The sequence below is a fragment of the Podarcis tiliguerta genome, assembly GCF_965153285.1.
Source record: "Podarcis tiliguerta genome assembly, chromosome: 7".
NCBI lineage: Eukaryota > Metazoa > Chordata > Lepidosauria > Squamata > Lacertidae > Podarcis > Podarcis tiliguerta.
In genome coordinates, this window is record NC_139540.1 from 61,138,203 (window position 1) to 61,155,673 (window position 17,471).

Below are 17,471 nucleotides of genomic sequence, written 5' to 3' on the forward strand. Positions count from 1 at the left end.
GTATGAGGAGCAGACTGTGATGTCAGCTTCACTCAGTAGTATATCTCTGGTGAAACCGCCACTGCTCCTGAGTCCCTCTGCCAGTGACTTCCTCCAGCGACCGTTGCTGGCAGAGGGACTCAGGAGTGGTGGCAGTTTCACCAGTGATATATCCCACTCTGCCATCATACTGCATAGAGGGAGGAAAAAGCTGCATCAACGAGACACCCATACAGCTTGTTCCTCCATCTGCATCTTTAAACTGCTTGACTGAGGACTGTGTGGTTGCTGCTCCCATCAGCTGATGAAATATACTCAGAGTCGTAAAGTGATTTCATGCTCTTTATTCAGCTCATAGTGGTGAGGAGGAATGAATGAAAGTCCCCTCAAAGTATCTGCTTTATATACATTATTTACACAATGGGCTGCACATGATTGGCTAATTCCGGAATTCTACTGTAAGCCAATCAGGTTGTGGATTCACTTATATCTGGAGCATGATTGGGTGGTTCCTGCCAACCAATCATACTGCTGCATTGTTCTAGGACCAGTCAGACTGCTGCATTCTGAATCCTATTGTTCTAGGACCAATCAGACTGCTGCCTTTTGGATCCTATTGTTCTAGGACCAATCAGACTGCTGCAGTTTGGATCCTATTCAACTCAGTACATAACAGCTGAGTTGATTCCCCAGCACTGGGGATGGCTCTGCCGGGGATGGGGAGCCCTCTCTCGCCCCAGCTGAGCCGTACAAACAAGCTGCATTGTCCCAGCCTACTAAGCACTGGGGTGAAACAGCCTCAGCTCCCATGGTGAGAGATGCGGTTATTTCACCCGGTGCCTCACAGGCTGAGGCCAATGAAGCTTGTTTTTTCAACATATCACCAGACCGCAATGTTTGGCTGGTGGTATACCGCGATGTTGAAAGATGATATTTCCCAGCCCTAGTCCAGTCCTAGCATCCAATAAAATGTGGGGAAGTTTCAGGGTGTGTGTTCAGTACAGTGGTACCTTGGGTTACATACGCTTCAGGTTACATACGCTTCAGGTTACAGACTCCGCTAACCCCAAAATAGTACCTCAGGTTAAGAACTTTGCTTCAGGATGAGAACAGAAATCAAATGGCGGCGGCGTGGCGGCAGAGGGAGGCCCAATTAGCTAAAGTGGTGCTTCAAGTTAAGAACAGTTTCAGGTTAAGAACAGACCTCCGGAATGAATTAAGTACTTAACCCAAGGTACCACTGTATAGGATAGACTGAGCAAGTGCAAAAAGAAACTGAGCAGGAAGAGCAAACAGTCCCACATCTATGACCTTTTGAGGTCATTTCCTGAAACCATTTCCTGAAGCCATAGGACATGCTGCTAGGGATATTGGTACCCAAACATTTCCAAAGCAGGATTCTCAGAGTGCTATTGGGACACGGGTGGCACTGTGGGTTAAAGCCTCAGCGCCTAGGACTTGCCGATCGAAAGGTCGGCGGTTCGAATCCCCGCGGCGGGGTGTGCTCCCATCGCTCGGTCCCAGCGCCTGCCAACCTAGCAGTTCGAAAGCACCTTCGGGTGCAAGTAGATAAATAGGGACCACTTACTAGCGGGAAGGTAAACGGCGTTCCGTGTGCTGCGCTGGCTCGCCAGATGCAGCTTGTCACGCTGGCCACGTGACCCGGAGGTGTCTGCGGACAGCGCTGGCTCCCGGCCTCTAGAGTGAGATGAGCGCACAACCCTAGAGTCTGGCAAGACTGGCCCGAATGGGCAGGGGTACCTTTACCTTTACCTTAAGACCTACTGGAATTAATGGGATAGTCTTATGATCATCATTTGCTTTTCTGGCCTCAGTGTAATAACAGTTTTATAGCTTTAGTGCATGTAAATTTTGTTTTCATCATTTCCCTGCGAAAAGTATTGTATTCTTTCTATTTATTTATTTATTTATTTATTTATTTACATTTATAGGCCACAGTGTTTGGTGCAATCTATACTAGGCAGTTTGCGTATCCTGAAAACACAATGCAATTCAAAACAAATCTAGGCAACTTAAATAACAGCAGCACACAATTATTTAAAAAAGAAAGGCCAGTTAAAAATAAATAAAACAGCAGTATAGATCCCAGCTGCTAAAAAAAAAAGAGCTATACATTCTAAAACAGCTCTCTAATTTAAGCTCATCAAATAAAGGTCTAAATTAAGAAAAGCAGCTTAAAATAAATAGGTTTTTAAAAACTGCTTAAAGATTTTGCTGAGTTTTGTTCTTCCTGAGCCTTTTTGCTGTGCTTCAGATGTGTAATCTTCACCTGTGTGATTTCTCTGCTTTTTCAACTTTTGCTGAAATAATTAAATTACGGTAAAAGAGTGGATTACTCTACACACCGTAAGTGTAGGATACCAAAACTATTGTGCATTTTGTAGCTATGATCCCTGTAAAATAGTGGGGTTGGGGCCACTTGGCTTGGTTTTCAGCTGTGAGCAAAATGCACCCTACGAATGTTCAGAAGCAATTTCCTCTCTGAAAGGTTCCAGGGAAGACTAGTTGGCTATCGTAGATATCCCTGGTTTCGTAGATATGCCTGGTAGAGACCCCATTAAGCTAAGATTATTCGATGGGTAATGGAGGCTAGGAGAGCCTATGAGCATGCAATCTGCTTTGGGGAATAAATACTGGGGATAAAGGAATTTGTCAACTGTGATTTTTCTGTTTCTATTTTTTTCAGTCTTAAGTTCAGTTCTCCACATTTCCAGATCAGTTTCATAAATGTGTGTGTGTGTGTCCGTCCTTATAAACGTTCAGCAGCATTTTAGTATGCATTTCTTCTCATCCAGCCATTTTTATTTGCACTTTTGCCTAATATGCACAATTTTGCAATTTCTCCTAACATGATGAACATTTGTATGTTACTTTAGTTAATGTGTGTATTTTATGCATATAGGCGGAGACCATTTTGTGCATGTCCAATTGGTAAAGGTAAAGGTAAAGGGACCCCTGGCCATTAGGTCCAGTCATGGCCGACTCTGGGGTTGCGGCGCTCATCTTGCTTTATTGGCCGAGGGAGCCGGTGTACAGCTTCCGGGTCATGTGGCCAGCATGACTAAGCTGCTTCTGGCGAACCAGAGCAGCGCACGGAAACACCGTTTACCTTCCCGCTGGAGTGGTACCTATTTAACTACTTGCACTTTGACATGCTTTCGAACTGCTAGGTTGGCAGGAGCAGGGACTGAGCAATGGGAGCTCAACCCGTCGCAGGGATTCGAACCGCTGACCTTCTGGTCGGCAAGTCCTAGGCTCTGTGGTTTAACCCACAGTGCCACCTGCGTCCCTTTTATGTCCAATTGGTACAAGACCACTAATGCATGTACTGTTTTGGCTCCGGGAGGTTTTAAAAATGGGGGGAGTAACAGGATGTTGCGGGCTTATGCGCACTCCACCGATATGCTTGGGGGCCAGGAATGCAACCCTGTGCCAACAGGGAGTTCCTCATAGCTTCATGTTTTTGTACACTTTTTTCCCCATTGGAGGAATGCATTGCTAAATTTGAAAAAGTGTGGCTCTCCAAGGACAGCTGCATTTTGGTTCATGTATTGTTTTCAGAAGTACAAATTAGGCAAGTTCACATTAAAATGTGAACTGAACTGAATTTCTCATCCATCTCTAATATTCAGATTTATTTATTTAAAATTTATATACTACCCTTCATCCAAAATCAACGTACACCTCCCCCTCCTGTTACTAAATCACAACAATAAAGGAACTTCAGGGAAAACATTCATGTGACAAAGAATCTCATATACTTTGACTCTTAAATAGCAAATTCTTTGGGACAAGGACGTACCTTTTGCCTGTGTCGTTCTGTAAAGAGCCCTCAAAATTGATGGTGCCGTATAGATAAGAAATAAAAATAAAGCATAAAAGCAATCCTTAGACTAGATAGGAGACATGGGTAGTCTGTACCTAAAGATATATGTGTGTATATTCCAAAATGTATTTGGGACGCCTGTTCTTGGTGGATTAAAGTTGGTTTCCAGTTTAAAATCATATTGCCAAGTTACGATTGACCCTTAGAAATGAAGTTCACATGAGCAAATTGGAGTTTAGTTTTTCCCTTCTTTAAAATGTTGTCCAGCAAGTGCAGAAAGACTGAGATAGGTGAAACGCAGTGCTTGTTCCTTGGGATTTGTTACAGGAGAAAATACCAGACAGCTAATGTGAAGGGTAGAGTTTTGTTTTCATTGGCTATAATGCAGAAACTGGGGTACAAGACAAATAAGGCGAAAAATAAAACATGCATGCCTGATGTTGAAAGACAGCATGCTTGTAACTAATACATTAGAGATATTGTTCCAGAGCGCTACATCCTTCCAAAAATAATAGTTCTCTCATGTCGACAAAGTTAGTGTCGGCATGGGTTACCTGCTGCATACAGAAAGTGCTGGTCATGTAAGCTAGAACTGCCTGGGGGCTAGTCTGACTTGAACGTCCGACCTTTTCCCCAAAATATTTTTTGTTCATTAATCAGTGCTTCTTGCCTAAGCTTGTTAGTTTCCTTTCCTTCTCCCTCTCCCTTTCACCATCCCCTTGGCTTAAATTGTCAGGTTCTCTTAACTCTTGAGTGATAGCAGCGAGGTTTCGTTTGAATGGTTTCCTGTAATCCTCTACAAAGGCATGACGGTTGGCTGTCTTTAAAGTAAAATGTCGGGTGTACATACATGTACAGCAGCACATAGCATAAGTGGTTTGGGAGGAAAACTTGATTTGTAGTTGATCACGAAAGCTTGCAAGAGAGGATCAGTTGGATTGGGAACTTGGGGGGCAACTGTGGTGGTGTAAGCTTCCCAGGAGTGGGGGGATCAGAACTCAGTTTCTTCTCCCATGAGATTAATGCTTTTGAACGCATGTGGATTCCTCCTTGGTCATACAACCTGTGGTTTTATATGGCCACACAAGGGACTCAGCTACAGTCAGTGGCGTAGCGTGGGTTGTCAGCACCCGGGGCAAGGCAAGTAATTTGCGCCCCCTAACCCAGGGCAAGGCAAGTAATTTGTGCCCCCCCCCCTGCTGCACTGTCCCTCCCCCAGATAGTCTCTCGCTCTCTCTCCGCACCGCACCGCACGCCTGGCACCCTCCCCTCCACAGTGGGCGGCAACCCGGAGGCTCGGATCGGATTTGCACAGCCAGCACTGCAGTGAGAGAGAGTGAGTGAGCTAGGCAGGGGCAGAGAGCTGCGAGTGTGAGCGCCCCCCCCAGATGTTGCGCCCGGTGCGGCCTGCCCCCCCTGCAACCCCCACACCACGCCACTGGCTACAGTAGTCAAGAAACAACATTTTGAATGCAACACCAGATGGTGCAAGAGAGCAAAATAAAATTATAAGTGATTTTCCATAGCGTTTTTTCTTCTGTTTTAACGATGTAATTTCTGACTCATTTATAGCATGTTTTTCTCCCTGTGTGTAGCTCCGCCCAAGGTGTACATGCCTGTGATGAATTGTTGTGGCAGTTCACTTCCTGGGAGGGGGTTTATGAAGACCCAATCATGGGGGAAGGGGGAAGCGAGAGACTGTTCTCATATGGTTTTAGATCTCATGCTAATGGAAAAAGATTTTTTAAAAAATCCAATGGAAGAGGGTGTGTCTCCCAATTCCAGTCACCTTACAGCATTATAGCTCTTTCATAGGTGGATGTTCTATGGTTTACCATACCCATTCATCCTTTCTCAAACTTAGCAAAAGTTCCCAGACAGCTATAAACATAGCAACAACTACCCAACAGTAGATACCCATGACAACCACTCCAAAATGTACAGTTGTCTAAAATCAGGCATAGGCAAACTCGGCCCTCCAGATGTTTTGGGACCACAATTCCCATCATCTCTGACCTCTGGTCCTGTTAGCTAGGGATGATGGGAGTTGTAGTCCCAAAACATCTGGAGGGCTGAGTTTGCCTATGCCTGAGTTTAAAATAGCCGAAGTGATTGCCATTCTTTTGGGAGCTTGTTTTAGCTATTCCAGCGTCTATCTTGGAAGTGGTAATGTCACAGAAGAGCCTGCTAATTGGCCATATTCTAGTAAATGGAAATCCAATTCAATGCACTGTTGCATACTGTGAAGTCAGTTAAATTAACAATATATATATCCATATATATATATGTTGTGGGTTTGGTTCATAAGCAGCACAGCTTTACTAATAATGCAGGGCACTGTTATTAGACTTGGTTGGATTGATTATCATAAACTAAACAAGTCTGAAATATATTTATTCATTCTGATTATGGGCCTAACATTTGGTTTAACACCAAGAAGTGATTATTATGCTTGTTAGTTAACTGACGGCTCTTTTTTGGGGTGGGGGGGGGTAGTGTATATTTACTGATTCATAAAGTTCTTAGTCACCTGTCCTAAAAATAGCCTAAGGAGGCATACAACATTTTTTAAATAAAAAAATCCAATATCCAATATATAGCCAATAAAAATGCAAAATAACAATAAAACGCAGTTATGTTATTAGTAATATTGTATTTAGTGTAGTGGATAGGTGGCAAATTCTATAATATACACTGTGGTCCATAATATACATCAAGGTGCCAATTTTTAATAGCTTATTTTTGGGCCAAGAAGAATAGAAGGTGTATCACAGACAATGGCAGCTGTCCATTGCTATCTTCTCTTTGAAAACCTATAACATGTTCACAGCACAGGCCATTTCATATGCCTATAAAGTTCGCAGCCACTGATGGGAAGGGATTTATATATATTTAGATTTTTTAAAAGTATATCACCAGAGTTAATATTAATGTGCCAATATGGCAAGGTAGCAGTGCTCTAAGTGCAGCAGTGCACCATTTTTGCTTTACTTAAGGGAAATCCAGGGCGAATAAAACGGCAACTTTTCAAACATGACATTTAATCCATGCATGTAAATCAAACTGTGGGAGGAATCTATTATTCATTATTAAAAGGGCACCATATTTTTATTATACTGAAAATGAAACCCAAATGCTGTGAAAAATTTAGAGGCTTCTCTTGAAGTTTCAAGACACTTATCATCCAGTCATTGAGCTGGTGCTGGCACTCATTTTAAATTATAGCTACCAAAAGAATAAAGTTTTTGGCCTAGGAAGGAGTTGGAGAGAAGCCTGATCAATTTCACTGCGAAAGGTAAATTTATTTTTTTGAATGTAAGGCTCTTTAAATCCACATCACGGCACAGGTCCTCGGTTATGCTCAGAATTAGATCAGTATGAGAAATATAGTTCAAATCCATGTCATTATTAGTCACACCCACAATTTCCCCCCGAAAGTACTCTGTGAAAGCTACATATATCAGAAACTGATTAACATGACCCAAGGTATTAATTCTTAAAATATGATGAGACCAACATTTCCTGAGCCTCTATTTTCTCTGTGTCAGCATCTAACTAGGAGCTAAGATGCTTTTAATAGCAGCACAATGGAGTCTTATTAGTTAAGCTAGAGGTTTTTTTTAGTATTATTATTCATATTCCAGCACTATACTATAACACAGCTTACACAAAATGGGTGAAGGAAATGTTTAGTGCAACTGAAACGAAGCGTTTGAAATGTAAAGAAAAGATAGGAAGGACTTTTAAAAGTCAGAAATACTTAGTCTGCAATCCTGGACTCACTTACCTTGGAGTAAGCCCCATTAAACTCAGAAGGATTTACCTCTGAGTAGACATGCATAGGATTCAGTTGTAAAGACTGCTTTTCTCCTGAATATAACCATTTGCGGGTGGAGTGATGAGCAGTTTCACATTTTGTTCTGGTGAAGGTCAATATTACTCCTGACAGACTAGAGTTTATTTAGGAAATCTATAAAATTACATGAAGCAAAAATATTTACCTCTACTTCAAGCTTTGGTTTTTTTCAATATTCACAATGTCATGAGTATTAAGTAGAATTCGGTTCTCCCTTTTGCATTTTCTTCAGCGTCGAAAAATGACTCTACTTTTTGGCAAGAAATTCAGGTCTCAAGAAAACATTGCCCCCAGTTACCCTCAGTGATGTCACATGGCCAAAGCAGACATCACATAGTGTTGTGATGTCATTCTTCTCATTATTCATCCCCTCTCTCAGATTCTAATCCTTAGCAGCAGGTACAAAGCATCTGAAGAACATAATAACTTACAATAACTAGCCTCTTTGACCAAATATACCTAAGCCAGAGAACGTATTTATCAATAATAATCTGTTCACTGCATAACCTCTGAATGGGTGGGACCATTCATATCACTAATCCAAGAAATAGCATCCAAAGAAATATAGAAGTAGATGATTAATAGACCTGAGTTCTCAACCTTTGAGAGATCTTCAAACTTTTAACATATTGCATATGTAACTCATGCTCTAGTTAGAAATAAAAACATACTTTGATCTTTGTTCTTTTCCCACTTGTTCCTGTCTCCTCCTTTCCAGTGAGGCCAGGCTAGCACCTAGATATAAAAGTTCAGGAGAAACCGAGGCCAGTGATATGAAGGCCATAATGCAGTCAGGGTTAACAATAGCCATGCCTTGCAATGCTACTCCCTGCTGGTCATAGAAGAGAGACAAAAATATTGGCAGCAGATGTTTTGAGGGCAAGGCAATTGCCACCAGATGTGGAGGCTAAAGCACACAGGATGCAACAATTATTTTCCTTTATCTAAAAAAGGCAAGGGGTTATATTTTTATGGTGCTCTTGCCCATTTCCATTGCACTGCCTGTAAGATTACAACAAATTCTGCTTTAATGACCCAATACTTTGTGAGAATAAAGCATGTTGGGACCTATGAAGCATTTGCCCCCACTGCTGAGAAGAGGGTTGGCTCTTATGCCATGATGGTCTTGAGAATGTTTCTGCACCTGCAGCTGTGTCAGAGTTGAACTAGATGTGACGTGGGAGAGTCTTCTGGAACAAGGGAGGGTTGTAGTGTTGAAGTAAGGGTAGCGAAATTGTAGCTAAGAAGCTCAAATCATATATATGATGGACACTCTTCTTTGGAAATCAAACCAATGTCCAGACTTTAACATTCAAAAACTTTACTTGCAGATGAATTGATGAATTGAAACATAATATTTACAGTCAATATTTATTTGATCAAACTGTGGGAGGCAGTGGAAGACAGGAATGCCTGGCGTGCTCTGGTCCATGGGGTCACAAAGAGTCAGACACGACTAAACGACAACAAACAACAATTTACAGTCATACACTTACCCAAGGGTGGGCTTACAGTCTCTTCTTCTAACCTCAAAACTTCCAAACAACTGTATTTTCCTCCCTTTTCAGAGCCTTCTGTATCTCAATTAGGCCATACCTTGCAGCTCCTATGAGAGATTTCCACTTTCACCTTCTCCTGCAGTTTTGCTCTCTTTCTTCCAAGCAGAGAAGAAGCACTCCAACACTCCATTCCACTTAGCAGTGTTCACAGTGGATTATAAAACAAAGCCATCTTGCTTCACATAAAATGGAGTCTCTCCTTCACTAGATACCTCCCAAGTGACCAACGTTAGCGAGTCAAATGAGAACTACTAGAGAACTCTCTGGGATTCAGTTACCAACCAATCAAATTTCAACACATAGTAATGCGTACAAGCATTTACAATTTCAGTGAATTAAATTACCATACTGAATATGTACCTCAGTCAGCTTTGTGTGTAGAAGGTCTCAGATTTCACCTCTGGTGCTGGAAGAAAGCAGTGGGAAGGCCCCTACCTAAAACCCCAAAAAACTGCCACCAAGCTTTCCTTCCATCTTATATGCATAGATATATTTAGTGAATTGAATTCATGTTTGATTTCACCCATGCTTACTTCTTTTTCCTTTGCCTTTTTATTCCATTTAAGTCTTATTCTTTAGCATTTCCCTCATGCAATAAGGTCTGGACAGAACTTTGTTTGATAATCCCTTAGTGCTATGTTCATGGAAATTATAGCTAGCTCATCTTGTTTGTTTGCGTTCCTTTGCACTTGACTTACAAAGAATATGGTCCCACAAAGATGATTTTTAGAGGCATTAAAATGAAGATTTTATTGACATGGAACAATTGGCCACCAATTCAGTAATATTGAAATTTGATTGTATTGTTATGCTATATAGTTTTGGGACTTGGTAGATGCTGATCTAATTGTATGGCAGATGTTCAAAAAAAATCACATCATTATGTGTGCTGGGGCTTTGTCATTTTGGGACTGTAAAAATAATGGGCTTTGTGCAGTACTCTCTGAAGTTCAGCTCCTTGGGGGGGGGGGGGGAGAAAGAAAACAAAGAAAAAAAGTATAGATTTATCTCTCTTTTAGCCACAAAAAACCCAAGAGCAAGTTGGACTTCTTGGTGGCACACTTTATAGAAAAATCCCCAAACTGAACCTGCTAATTTGAAATATTCAAATAGACCTCATTTTCTCTCTTGAGCATTTCCATGTTGTAATGCGGTGGCATATGGGGAAGTAAAATATATTATGACAACAAAATTAATATAAAGCTGTTGATTTTGGAAATAGTATCAAGAGATGATTCTTAGCTCAATATCTTTTAATTCAATTAAACGCAGCGCTATTCAGTACAACGCAAGGAAGGAATTGCATGTCTTTATTCTCAGTTGCTGGTGCATAATTTGAGGAGACTTTTGAACATGAATAAATGGAGCATAAACTGGGATTTGGGGTTAAAAAAAATACTTCAGGCTAATTTAATCCAGGTTTCTGTAACTACATAGGAGAAGTTAGTAAAACAGACAAGAAAGATGAACTAGGGGAGAGAGGATAGTTCTGAGTGGTGGAGCACGTGCTTAGAATGAGCCCACTACCTCTCCTTATCTCCTTACTCCCAGAAATATAAGGAAATATATTTGCTAACTTTATTTGAGAAGAGGGAATGTGCAATCCACTCCTCCGTTGAAATCAATGAAGAAGCGCATGCCGGGTTTAAATGGAACTTGTTGCACGCATGAGTCTGGGACCCAAGCAGCCAAATGCCTTGATAAGGGGCATATTCTGTCAGTAATTTGATAACTAATGTTTTTAACTTCCCCATGGGTTATTTATTGAAAAATGGTAAATCTGGTTTAAATGAAACTCGATCCTGTCAATGGCTTAGGAGCAGCTGCTACAGGGTTATGGCATTGTTCAGCGGGTGCTTCTGTTTCATCTTAAGCGTTCACAAACCATTCATGTAAAGTAAGCCTATACACAGGAGTGACACTGTGTATACACTTTGAAAAGAAAGGAACCTTGAAATGTTGTTCTCCCCTGTTATCAGTGCTTAGTTGCATTCCCCCCCCCCCAGCTGAAGCAATGCAAGTATAACCATTTGATTATCTGAAAATGCTGTTTCTGCTGCTCTGTCAAATGGCTGGAATCCAAAGATCAAGGAGGGAACTTCAATGTGTAGCAGGTACCTAGGGGTTGGGTAGATTAGCCTCCACCAAGGGTGCAGATCTGAGGGCGGGGGGATGGGAAAAAATTGTGCTTCTCCACTCTGGCTTGAAGTGGCTAGGAGCCTGTCTGCAATCTCCCCGGGCCACTCCTCTGCTGTTCTGGCGCCAACATCTCCTTGCCAAGGGCACAAGGTGTTGGGATACTGCCAGGGAGACAAAGGCCATCTCCATGCCCCACGCTGTCTCCGGACGATCCATCGACCTCTGGTAGAAGCGCAGTATCAATCAATTAGCGACAAAAGCCTCGGAAATAGCATGCCACATTCCAAGACTAGTGCACGCCCTTTCAGCAGAGTTCGCACAGCGAAAGATGCACTCAGGAGAGCATTATTTACAACTTTATTCAGCGTTGATCAGAACAAAGAAAAAACATGACTGCCTGCTTCGATGTCTCAGGCGCAGAGAGAGAAACAGAAACATCCTGTGAACAGGAAATACGCAGGCTGTGACACAACAACCTGCTCCCTTTTTAAGGTGGAACGGAAATATCCTAACACAAGGGAGCCTAGTGACAGAAGGAAGCCAGCAGTACAGTGGTACCTCTGGATACGAACTTAATTTGTTCCGGGGGTCCGTTCTTACCCTGAAACATTCACATCCAGAGGCGCCTGTTCTGCACATGCACGCACAGCAGTAGCCCACTTCTGAGTATGCGCGTGCGGCGGAAACCTTTCTGTTACTTCCGGGTTTGCCGTGTGCGTAGCCCATATCCAGAGGTGTTCGCAACTAGAGGTACCACTGTAATCAAACTAAGCACGTTGGAGTTAACTCTTTATTTGCAACCCTCCCCCCCCGAATCTGCACAGGAGTGTCAAGCCTAAGGAGTACAGCAGCTCACCTCTGGCAGGTCTTGCCCCCAAAGTACAGTTGCTGAGAGTAAAGGTCCCCACCTCCCCACAGAAATCTACGTACCTGCCTCTCCAGGGTTTTCCCCAAGCAGTCTGAGACTGCTCCTGCATGAAGCTCACCTCTTCCACCCTCTGCATGCCTCTTCTGATTCTGGGAGACTAAGGAGGAGAGGAGCTTGTCACAGCAGGACAGGGAGACACATGTGCTTCTTCACCAGCCAGACTCATCTCTGCCTTTTGCCCCCCCTCCTTCTGATTCTGGATTAGCCCTTGCCACAGGCTTCCCACACTCACTAAGCCCTGTTACCTCCTCAGGTTCCAACACATCCTCTTCTCAGTCTTCTCCCTCTGACCACTCATTGTCATCCCACCACCAGAAGGCTCTGAGCCTTCTTCCCCTGGGGGTTCCCCTGCTGGTTCCTCCCACAATTCCTCTGCATCCAACCAGTCCATGATACCTAGGTACACCTCTGTCAATGTGCTGTAGCTTAGTGGTAGCACACCTGTTTTGCATGCAGGGGGCCCTAGATTTAATCCCCCGCATCTTCAATGTTACCATTCTGAAGCCCTGGAGAACTGCTGTCAGTCAATGTAGACATTATTGAGCTAGAACAGGCTACCTCAACCTCGCCCCTCCAGATGTTTTGGCCTAAAACTCCCATGATCCCTAGCTAGCAGGACCAGTGGTCAGGGATGATGGGAATTTTAGTCTCAAAACATCTAGAGGACCGAGGTTGAGGAAGCCTGCGCTAGATGGACCTAGGGTGTAAGACAGCTTCTTTTTTCAATGCCATTAAGCCACACACTTCCATGCCCCTTGCATATGTGGACAGTTTCTTGAAAGGGAAGGCAATAAGCAGCTCCTGCTTTCACCAAGCACTTTGAAGCTGCTGTTTTAGGTTCTTTTGAGTGAAAGAGGCAGGGGGGAGGGAAGAAAAGCAACATACTGTGCCATTTAGAGGTGAAACAAAATGTCTGTTCATCAGTATTGTTATCCAATGATTTCTGATAACTGCCCTGTCAATATTTTTAGACATTTCTGCAATATCCACAATTGAAAACATTCAGAAATAATGAATAATTATACCAAGAACAAACTTAGTTGGTCTCTAAGGACCTTTTTTAATTTTTTAAACATATTTCTTTCAGAAATAAAATAGAATTAAAACGGTCTAATGATGGCCCCTTCCAAAGAACCTGCTGATTGAAAATTCATCCTGATTTGTTTACAGGGAGGCTGGGTGATGCTAGCTGTTTAGTGAGCATCCAACTCAATTCGTCCGTGGGCAGTTAGACAATGTTGTGTCCAGCAAGTGTTATCCTACACTATTCAGTGCAGTTTCCCATCACTTATGGCAAAAATCTGAATCTTTTTGGGGGGGAAGTGGGTTTGTTGCACAAGAGCTCCCAATCAACTCAAATTGCATGGCCTGAATTTACTGGCGTCTGATGGAATCCTACCTGGAAACAGCATCAGTTTGGAAGGTCCTAGAGAATGTTTTCAGGATTTGCTTTAGAAGAGCTTGCTTACATTTACCCTCTCAGATTTATGCCTGATGTTGTTTGCAAAACCTTTCTTAAACTATGCTGGCATTCTTCCAAATAGGCATATCGTTGATCCTTCCTCTTTCCAATAGGAGGTTCCAGCCAGAAAGGATGGGAAGCCTGGAGAGATACTTCTGTTTGAACTCTTTCTCCTTCGTGGGACCAATACTTGCATCGACCGAGTTGTGGGCTGGGGAGCATTTCCTTTGTGTAATAATAATTTGGACACAGTGGATGGGAAGTTTAAATGTCCCTTCCTCAGAGGCCACTACAACTCTAAAATTGATAGGTTCCAAAAAATTGAAAAATGGATTTCTTCTGACTTGGATCACTGGCTGTGTAACCTCTATTTCCAGGTTGGTAGGAAACAGCATTCGTAATCTGCATCCACCCTTACAGCAACTCTATCTACCTATTTGCTATAATATAGCTTTAATGTTATTTTAAGGTTGAAAAGCGACATTCATGTGAAACAGTTTCCTTCTTACAGCAATGATGGAAGGGATATGCTTTAGCAGTGCACCTTGAGGGAAGCCCATCTTCCTCAGCCTTTACACCAGGGGCAGGCAACTTGTTCAGAAACCAAAGCCCTGTTGAAAATATGTTGTGGCTACATTAGGCTGTAATGCAGTATTTAAAACTGTAAGACTTGAAAATTGCTTTCATACTTGAACTTCAAAGTCAGTTTTAAAGGACCCATCGAGGCTTGTGGCTGTGGGGGAATAATTGGATCGTTGGATTCGCAAATTGACGGACAGTTGTGTCTTTAAATTATTGCACTGCACACTGAGAGCATTTAGAACAGGAATTATGTGAATTAAGAAGAAACTAATGACTGGCGGACCCCTGCAGTGGGCGTTTCCACAGAATTGTAGATCAACCTTTTTGATTGAAAGTTTGAGAATATTAGAAGGATAATTTTGCATATGGCTGACCTATTCATATAACAGGGTTTTCTCTTATCAGATAATTAAACTACCGCGGTATTCAGATGAGCAGAACAAATATGAGGCAGCCCTACAGCTTTCTTCAGACCTTGCATATTCAAGCATTGCTGAGAAGGATAGAGTCTTGAAGAAGGAAACAACAGGCGGACTACAAGATAATGGACTAAAAAGTTCATGCCTACCACATTGCCATTCAATATGTTCTTTTGCCTCACTTCAAGGTTAGATACTCTTTGTTTTTTGTTTTTAAATAAACTAATATCCCTCAGGAAACAGGAAACATATCAGGTATCCTTTATTGTGAGGGACACTTCACCTTGGTTTTCATATTTTAAAAATTGTCTTCCACCACCAGTTAATGTTGGGTGTTAGAAAGTTTGACTGACTCCAGCTTTTCACTTATTTAGTGCTCAGAGAGTAAGGAAGCCATGGATAATTGTCTGCACTATAAAGGCAGTTATAATTCAGTCTTTCCTTTTCCATGGATAGCTCCTCAGCCATGCAAAGAAGGGCACCACATCTGTGGTGGTAGAAAGCACCATTTTCAGTTGAGTGACAAGCTCCATCCAAGTGGTAAGATGATCAAGGATGGGAATGGGGAACCTGATGTCCTTTAGATGGTCCAACTACCACCAACCCAGCCAGTGCAGGCAGTGGCTGGTGAAAGCAACATCTGGAGAGCACCAGATTCCCTTTCTTGATTGAGGTCCGCCTTCCCCAACCTGGTTCCTTCCAGGGACTACAACTTCCCTCAGCCTCCACCAGCATAGTCAATGGTCAGGGATGATGGGAGTTGTAGTCCAAAACATCTGGAGGACATCAGGTTGGGGAAATCATTGGACATGGAGGCCATGATGTGTCCATGGATTTGAGAGGGTGGGAGGAATTGCCACCATAAAATACCCAAAGTCAGTTTCAGTAGGCATCAGGGTCTTCCTGCTTTATTATGTCTACATTAGCCCATAAATGCCCTAGTTTTGAAACTCATGTACTTATGCTGTATGATATTTGTTTAAGTGTCAGCTCTCAACCTCCCATCTGTCAGATTCTGAATGCTCATGCTCAGAGTGTACTCCAAGCACACCAGGAACAAGACAGTGCTAGTCGGAAATGAGGTTGTGTGTGTGAGAGAGGGGGTTCTTGCTGTTTTCTACTCTAACCCAGGAGCTGGCTTTCAAAGACCTTTAATCAGTATATTTTCCCAGTTAGATATATAATCCTTCCCTGAAAGTACATGTGCATGTATTGCATATGTCATGCTATGCCGTGTAAATGTGCAGATATAGATGCACAGCACTGTAAGATAATTCTGCGACTGACATCCATGTGCAGTTGTGCATAACAAAAGGTAAGATGTGCTGAACGCTGAAGCCTTACATCCCCCAGCTTGCAACCACTGACACAACAGAAATCCTCCAGAATAATTTTCTTTATCATTTGTATTTATTTATTTACTTGGAGCCTTCTTTAAAGATATTATTAGCTGTTAATATCTCCCTGTGGGTTTGTTTTCTAATATATATCAGTGCCGTGCTACAGTATGCTGTTTCTGCTGGTGATATGTTGCTAAGAGATTTAATAATGGGCAAACAAACACAACATGTGGTAATCCATTTCAAATTAAAAGTTTATTAAACACCAGCTTGATGACTTTCTGGCTATTTACAATTAAAGGAGCAAACCTTAGGGAACTGGGGCCCACGTGACGAAATGTACAGCGTTGCCATTTCCAACAGAACAAATGCATTTATGATCTGCAGCAAGCTGTTGCCCATTGATAGATCTTACAAATACTGTCTTTAATCTACTAGGACACAACATAAAACTTTGCTAATGCTGAGATGCAAGTCAGAAAATGTAAGAAAAGTCTCTTGCAAATGAGGAGGCTGCTTATAGTCTTTAACTAAATTCTCTGAGGTGTTAGAACTGTCCAGTTCTTTTTTTCTAAAAAAGTTTAGGGGTACTCTCATTTTCCTACTCATATTGAAATACTGCTGCTCAATGAGGCCAAACTTAGATTCACAAAATGTTTAGGGGTATGCATGTCCCTGCATCCCCCCAGAAAAAAAGCACTGGAACAGTCTTATAAGAGACTAATCACTATATAATTTGCTTCATAATGTTGGCGGAAAACATATTTTGATACCTACGTAATCTTATTTTTATGCTGCCTTTCCACAGTTCAAACCATGCTCAAGGAGGCTTACAATGTGAAAAAAGTACATAACAAAATAGTCATAAACAATAAATAAAACATCAGAAAGCAATCATGTTTAAAGAGAAGTGAAGCAGATCATTCAGGAAAATGATTTTTTTAAATAAAAAAAAAACCAGGGTAATGTTTAACGTAAGGAGTGGGGTGGTGATTATTCATTTCTTATCAAGACACAACACAATCTGAAGGCAGCCTTTTTGTGAAATTCAACATAGGCCCCAGACTAGATTCTAATAGCAGGTGTCTTAGTTGTGAAAAAGACATTGACAGCTCATTCACACTTGAAAGTTGGCAGTGGGGTGTGTGTGTGTGGAGAGAGATTCTATTGCTGAAAAGTAATGTGGTGTTTTGCAAGGAGGAAGATGTTCGAATAATCCACTTTGCGTGTGATCTCAAGTCTGAGCACCTTTTGATCTCTGATTCAAATTCCGTCAGGTGATGCATTTATCATAACATGAGTAACGCCATTGTCAGATGCATCTCCCTGTTGTTCTTTCCTGTTGAAATCTGAAAGCATG

General features: G+C 42.1%; 1 protein-coding gene across 1 annotated transcript in view; it reads left to right on the forward strand.

Annotated features, from left to right (window-relative positions):
* LOC310682045 (uncharacterized protein) overlaps positions 1 to 17,471 on the forward strand; it is a gene marked incomplete at its 5' end in the record, with an annotated part of 137,880 nt that overhangs the window by 31,585 nt on the left and 88,824 nt on the right. The window lies entirely within an intron of this gene.